At 44.2% G+C, this 8,053-nt stretch overlaps 1 long non-coding RNA gene across 2 annotated transcripts in view; it reads right to left on the bottom strand.

Annotated features, from left to right (window-relative positions):
- Positions 1 to 3,429, bottom strand: part of LOC120241742 — a 114,214-nt gene extending 110,785 nt beyond the window's left edge. For both annotated transcript variants that reach the window (XR_005530939.1, XR_005530938.1), the window contains exon 1: positions 3,314 to 3,429. This is a non-coding gene — a long non-coding RNA (uncharacterized LOC120241742). The remainder of the gene's footprint in view (positions 1 to 3,313) is intronic.
- Positions 3,430 to 8,053: the final 4,624 nt, after the last annotated feature.

Here is an 8,053-nt window from a genome sequence, read left to right on the forward strand (position 1 = left end):
TGGGGTTTTCTGTGTCCTTATTAATGAAGAAAAGAGAGATAGAACATATTATCATAGAGACAATGTGCATGTTGAACTTGGGTAACTTGGGAAGGGCTTGAAAAAAAACTTTAGGGGTGAGGGGCAAATGGTGATAAATCCCAATGGGACAAGAAAGTAGAATAGGCCCATATGGCTGAATAAAATGGAAGAAATGAGAACAGATGACAACCTAAACCTTTCCTTGGTGCTATTGGTGGAGAAAGTAAGTCTCTAAGGCGGCTTCCCCCATGTTCCCACCTCCTTTTGTTCATGCTTTGTGTAATCCCATCCTCTTGAGTATTGACAGAACTGTGATTTGATTGTAATTAACAGTACATGGCAAAAGCAATAGGCTGTTACTCCTATACTTATATAAGACTGTCTTCTATCATACTCATTGTTAGACACTCCTTTCTGACTTGATAAAGTGGACATGTTAGGAAAGTCCACATAACCTCTAGGAACTGTAGGTGGCTTTTAGACACTGAAGTGGCCTCCAGCTTAGAGTCAACAAAAATCAGGGCCCCCAGTCCTATAAACGCAAAGAAGTGAATTCTGCTAACAACCTGAGTGAGCTTGGAGGATTCTTCCCCATTCCAAGCCTCCAGATGAGAACACAGCCCAGCCAATATTTTGCAGTCTTGTCAGACCACAGAGGACCAAGTTGGAATACAGACCCACAGAGACTGTGATATCATAAATTATGTATTATTTTAAACCACCACATTTGTGGTAATTTGTTGCACAGTAAAAGAAAACTAATACACTGCTGTAACCATGACAGTTAAGAGAAGTGTCTGACAGCATGGCCAGCATGCAGTTTGTATGTGTGCAAGGCACCTCCTTAAAGTTCAGTGAGATTATAAACAAGGGCAAGTGGAGGTAGGAGGAAGATGGGCTATTCCACAGTATGAGCTAGGGAAGAAATAAGGAAGGAGAAAGCACCTAGGTAACTCTTCTCCTTCAGCTCCTTCTATAAAAACACATAGCTGTGGAGTCTGTGGCCCTCCTAATAGGCTGGAACCATCTCATCCTGCATAAAAAAAATAAATCACCATTTTGTCCCTTCATGTGATTTTTTTTTATATAGGAAGAGCCGTTATCTGTGAAAAGCTCAAATATATAACTAACAGTAATCTTGTAAAAAATGAGGGGAGTGTCCCCCAGGAAGTAATACAGTAAAAGAAACCTCTGAAAAGTGAAGTAGGGAAAACATTCCAAATCAGTAAGTTTTAAAGGTAGAAAAAGAGCTCTAGATTTTAAGTTCAGGAAGGAGGAATAATCAAAATAGTTTCCACTGCTTTACACAGAACCAATCCTGAATAAATCTTTCTTGAAGAAATGCTGCAAAGATGATTGGAGCAAGCAAAGAGTTTATTTGAGATCAGAGAGTTTATTTGAGTGTCTGTATCCTCCCTGTAGTTCAAAGTGAGCCAGAAGGTCTGAGAAGACCAATTTTTCAGAACTGGTTTCTGGAAACAATGTAATCACAAACTCATCATATCCAATGTGCTTCCTCAGAGATTAGTGACTTGGGGTTAGCAGAGATGATGATAGGTAACCAATACAACAGAAATGGGTCATTTCTTTGATCACAGGAGAGAAGTATCAAATTTTATAATTTATCCAGCTTCCATACCAGATCACATTTCTTTTGGATATATATGTCATAGTAGAAATGCTGAGTCATGTGAAAATTCTTAATTTTTTGAGGAACCATGAAACATTTCTACAGCAGCTGCACCATTTTACATTTCTACCAGCAATGTACCAGCATTCTAATTTCTCCAGATCCTCCCACTATTTTCCATATTTTTTGAGAATAGTGCTGGTTGGCCATGTATGTATCTTCTTTGAAGAAATATCTATTCATATCCTTTCCATTTTTGAACTTAGTATTTGTTGTTGTTGACTTGTAGTTCTTTATACATAGTAGATATAACTCGCTTACCTGATATATGGTTTGCAAATATTTTCTCCCATTCCATGGGTGGTCCCTCTACTCTCTTGAGTGAATTCTTTGACATACACAAAAGTTTAAATTTTAAGAAAGTACAATTTTCCTGCTGTCTTGTTCTCTGCATTTTTGATGTTATACTTAAGAAACCATTGCCAAATCCCAAGTTATGAAGATATTTCCCTGTGTTGTTTTGTTTTTTGTTTTTTTTACTAAGAGTCTTAGGTAGTTTTACCTTTTAAACTTAAGCAAACATATTCTTGCTTCTGTATCTTTTTGGAATCTCTTCCCAAATAAAATGTGAAAAATAGATTTCATGACTCCAGACTTTGTAACCTTCTTCAAATTGCTTAGCTTCTCTGAGTCTCAGTTTAATTATCCCCGAAGAGGTAATTTCACAGGTTGTTGCAAGAGTTCTATGTTTAAACATAGCTAGTATAGTGCCTAGCACACTAGTGCTCAATAATCATATGCAGTCTTCTTCCTTCCTTCAAAGGACTTGCTCTTCCAGGGCCTGCCAGCATCAATTATTCCACTTGTCTTACTGCTTGCTTATGGATACTCAAGCCCAGGGTCCCAAGTCTTCTATCTTAGCTCCAGAGTCCTCACTGGTCCTCCCTTCCCTTATGTCCTTTGCTCTAATAGAAGTTCCTGCCTCCACAAATATTCAGCTTCGAGACAACCTGGGCTATCACGGAAAATAAATTTTTTAATGGGGTTGGGGGAGCAATGGACAAAGACAGCAGCCCCACAGGGGCCCAGCCCTAAAAAGGGCACAGAACCCTTAAAACGTCAAGGCTAAAGTCCTTTGGGCATATGGGAAGTTACTCCTGGCCTAGATCCCGCGGCAGGGTCCTCTCCTTCCGGTCAGAGGTTCATTCCAGGCAGTTCCAGGGCACAGTCTAAAGTATTCCTTTATACTGGGGTCCTCTGTGGGGTCCATCCCCACCGCGCAGGCTCCTGAGGCTCCTCTACATTCTCAAACGGCCTTCCACTGGGACAACACAGAGACCACCCTTGCCTTCCAGTGGTTATACAGAAGGTCTCTGTGGGCAGACAGTGCCTCCACGCTGCGCCTCCCCATGGCAGCAAATGCAGAGAGAGCCCTGGAGTCTCCGTTCACACAGAGGTCCTCCAAGGGGGCGGCTCCCTGCACCGCCTCCGGGACTCTCCCAAGGGGCAGAGGCAGGGACACTCGGGGGTTATCTACTTACACAGGGACTCCCTTAGGGGCGGCTCCCACACAACACCTGAGTCCCCGGAGGGTTGTCCGCGGGCCGCAGACCCGTCCCTTAGGGTGCCTGCCGGGTCCCCGCCGCCCCCGCCCCCGCTTACCGGGACCGTCAGGGTGCGGGACGCGGGTCCGGGGCTGGCCGACTCTACACCGCGGACCCCGCGTCGCCCGTGCTGGGGCCGAAAGCCGGGAGCAGCGGCGCAAGCGTAGCAGCGGGTTGAGGTGGCGGCGGCGGCGGCGAGCGCGACCCTAGCACACCCACCCTCCCCGCCCCGCGCGGCTGCGGCGCGTGCGCGGGCGCGAGAAGATACCAGCGCGCTAGTGGGCGCGAGTCGCGCTCCGCCCTCCTGCGCCTCGAGGCGCGGCCCTCGCGGCTAGGTTAGCGACCTCGCGCAGGAATGAGGCGCTGAGGGACCGCAGAAAAGACCGCAGGAGGAGGGAGGCGCTCCGACGACCTGTGGGTCCGGATGCCAGTGGGCGCCTCCGACCAGCTCCCCGCTCTGCGGCGTCCGCCGGGTCTTCGGCAGCGGGGCAGCCAGCAACAAGATCAGTGCTGGCCCGGAAGAGGCGTCCCGGAAGGAGCCCCTCACGGCTCCTGCCCACCAAGGCGAAGCGTCCTGCCGCCCTCACCTGCCTGGGGAGGTGAGAATGACTCATCCAAGCGGCCTCAGCTCTCTCCTCTCTCGACAGGCCCAGTTGCCCAGTCAGGCCGCCGGGCAAACGACCCACGCGTTAAGGCACTCATCACAGTACCCTACTGCGGAGTGTCAAAATGAGCTTTCACAAAGTGTTCTGCTGCCCCAGCTCTTCCTGTGCGCTGCTTTCAGAGGTTATTGGTCTTCCGTCTCCAGCAGCAAAGCTGTACCTTGATGTGACCCACTCACTCTGCTGCTGCAACCTTATTCCTCAGACTATCCAGTTATGAGGGCTGTAATGTGCATTACACCATACTAGGTGCTTTGAAGAAAGTGAGGGAAACAAAAAGAATGTCAAAAGTCACGAAGCCCCAAACAGTTCATTATAAAGCAGTAACTGAAGAAATACAAATGATATGCTGAGGATTTTTATTTTTAAATGTTTAATACTTTATTTACATTTTTAATATACCTCGTGTTTCCAGATAAATTTGTTTCAGTGTCACAAATAAATACAAGTCACTTCATCATGTGGGATGAATGAGTTTCTACAAGACAAACTCATTTTGTCCTTACCGTCATGAAACTTAACAATAGGAATATAAAGTAAGTACAGTACTCTATATAGCTATCCACCTTTAAACAAAATGCCAGATACTAAACACTGTACATGTATTAAGTAATTTAAACTTCACAACATCACCATGAAGTCCTATATTTCATTGCTTCAATTATACAGATGCAGAAAGTGAGGCACAGAGGAATTAAACAACCTGCCTAAGGTCACATAGCTAATACATGAAATCCAGGTATTCTGACTTGACATCCCATTCTCCTAACCATTTGTTTTACTGTACTGACTCCAGGACCACCTTGAGGATATGCATCAACCCACAGAAATACTTTTTTGCAAGAATACGGATTAAATAATTTTACTAAAATTTGTGTTATAGAATTCATGGTCCTATGTGAGGTATACTTCCATATTAGTTTGCTGTCATATCAGTGCATGTAAAGATTCTTCGTACTGTCTACTTAACCATCTCTTTTTGTCTTTATTTCAGGTGCACCATTGCTGACTAATTTTACATCTCACACATGAGGAAAAGGTAATGATAGTATTATTACTCATAAAGCCAGAACTTTTCAGAACTTGTGTGTCTTGAAACAATATAGGTCTTCTTGCCTCTCTAATTTCCTAATACCATTTATTTAATGCGAGTTATATCATTATTTATGATGCCACATCATCCATCTTGCCAGCTGTGAATACTGGCTTCTAAAGTTCTCTCAAAACTTAAAATAAAAATAGGGGAACAAGTTAGATGGTGGAGAAGTAGGGACACCTGGATTTTCCTCATCCCTCAAACACAGCTGTATTGAGGTCAGGAAATAGATCTGCGGAGCAGCAGCAAGATCTCCTCAGTTGGAGGGAGACAACTTGGCAGGATCAAGGTGCATGCGAGTTGGGGGAGATAAAACATGCAATTATGTAGGAGAGGGAACATTTTCTGTGGAGAGACAAAAGGGAGAAAAAGAGAGTAGGGTTGTGAAAGTGTGGCATCAAGTTAGCATAAGAGAAAGACCTCTCTGGACCATGGACTGGGCAGTGAGAAGTACTAAGTGTACTAGTTCTTTTTTGCAAACAGCAGTTGGAGCTGAAACTCTGAAGTTTTAGAAATGTGCGACTTTCTCTGGAGCAGAGCCTTGGTGTGTGCTCCTAGGGAGGAGGGAGCTGACTCTGGAGTGCATAGTGTGGTGTAGTGATCTCTGGGGTGCACTGGGAGAGAACAATCCCCTTCCCAGAATACTTTGGCAAGAGGGTCTGTTGCCTCCCCAAGGACAAAAAACTCTTTAGGTACCAGCCAAAGGCCTTTCCTCACCAGGGTGAAGAGGCACTACTCCAGAGGAGGGGAGTGGATCCGTGCAGTGCTGGATCCTTTAAAACTTTGGGTTTTGATTCCCAGCTAGCCACCAAGGAAGAGATGCAAGAGAATTGTGACGCAGGGCAAGCTGACTGCCCTCGCTATTCTGTGAGGGCTACCTTAGCAGTGTGGGTTGAGATCCCTGGTCCTGGGAGGAGAGATTGGGACGACACTATTTTCCCCGCCAACACCAGCATGGTGGGACTTCAGAGAGCAGCACAGTGCCCCAGTGGAGGTGGGTCATGCTAACACCAAACCCTGCCCCTCTGTGTCTGTCAACTGCTGGAGCAAGACTTACTGGAGCTAGACTGACTGACCCAGTGCAGCCAGCCTGTTCTCCAGACCAGCACAGCCATCAACCCCAGGCACCAACAAACAAATCGTTTTTTTGTTTTTGTTTTTGTTTTCTCTTTCTTTCCTTCCTCTTCTTTTTTTCTTTTGGAATTAGGCTCATAGTTTATGATTTGCTTTGTCATTTCTATTATATATATATATATACATACATATATATACACACACATATATATATTTAAATCAGTCTTTTTAACATTCTATTCTTTTCCCCACTTTAATCTTTTCTTCTACTTTTTTACTAATTTTCCCCCTTTTCTTTCCTTGGAATCAGCCTTATGATTTTTTCATTCTCTGGTTTTCTTTTTTTTTTTTTTTATGTTTATTTATTTTTGAGTGGGGGGCAGAGACAGAGGGGGGACAGAAGATCCAATGCGGGCTCCATGCTGACAGCAGAGAACCTGATGCAGGGCTCGAATTCACAAACTGTGAGGTCATTACCCAAGCTGAAGTCTGACACTCAACTGACTGAACCACCTAGGCATCCCAGACATCTTTGGTTTTCTTTTCTCCTCTCTCCTTTTTCTCTTTTTATGGGACCAGGCTTCATCCCCCTTTTTTTCTAGGATTACTTCAACAAACAAATTAAAGCACATCTAGTTAAAGGTCCAAATACTCCACCACTGCTAGCAAGGAGATGCTCTGTAGAGGACTGACCAGTGGGATAGAGCAGCCAAAATGCAATAGCAGAGTGCATGCAAAATATACCAGAAACACTCCCTAGAGAGCCACACCCTGGTAGGTGTACACCCCTTTTTAATACAGTAGTACTCTCACATGCAGGACACATAACAAGCTTTTAAAACATGCAAACAACAGAAACTTAGCCAAAATCACAGGATGGAGGAGTTCTCCCCAAAAGAAAATTCAAGAAGAAATCACAGCCAGAGAACTGCTCAAAAGTAGGTGAAATAGAAGATAAAATTATGGAAAATAATGAAGCTGAAAAAAGAGGGAAAGGAAATTACTAGATCATGGGGGGAGAATTACAGAACTAAGTGATTCTGTGAAATGAAACAATATCCATGATATAGGAGTACCAGAAGAAGAAGGGTGAGGAAAAGGGGCTAAAGGTTTATTTGAACAAATTATAGCTGAGAACTTCCCTAAACTGGAGAAGGAAACAGGTATCCAAGTCCAAGAGACACAGAAAACTCTCTTCAAAATAAGCAAAAATAGGTCAGTTACCATGACATATAGTGAAACTGGCAAAATACTAAAATAAAGAGAGAATTCTGAAGGCAGCCAGAAACAAAAGTTCCTTAAACTAAAGGGTAGATACATAAGGTTAGTAGCAGAGTTGTCCACTGACACTTGGCAGGCCAGAAGGGAGTGGCAGGAAATATTCAATGTACTGAATAAGAAAAATATGCAGCCAAGAATCCTTTATCCAGCAAAGTTGCCATTTATTATTTTTTTTCTTAAATAGTTTGTTGTCAAGTTGGTTTCCATATAACACCCAGTGCTCATCCCCGCAAGTGCCCTCCTCCATGCCCATCACCCCCCTTCCCCTCTCCCCCACCCCTATCAGACTCAGTTTGTACTCAGCATTCAAGGGCTCTCATGGTTTGCCTCGCTCCCTCTCCCCAACTATTTTTTCCCTTCTCCTCCCCCACGGTCCTCTGTTAACTTCCTCCTAATCCTCCTATATGTGCAAACATATGGTATTTGTCCTTTTCTGCCTGACTTATTTCACTCAGCATAACACCCTCAAATTCCATTCATGTTGCTACAAATGGCCAGATTTCATTCTTTCTCATTGCCATGTAGTATTCCATGGTATAGATAGATAAACCACATCTTCTTGATCCATTTGTCAGATGATGGACACTTAGGCTCTTTCTGTGTTTTGGCTATTGTTGAGAGTGCTGCTATGAACATTGGGGTCCATGTTCCCCTATGCATCAGCACTCCTGTATCCCTTGGGTAA

Source organism: Hyaena hyaena, unplaced genomic scaffold (assembly GCF_003009895.1).
Source record: "Hyaena hyaena isolate Hyena2069 unplaced genomic scaffold, ASM300989v1 scaffold_289, whole genome shotgun sequence".
NCBI lineage: Eukaryota > Metazoa > Chordata > Mammalia > Carnivora > Hyaenidae > Hyaena > Hyaena hyaena.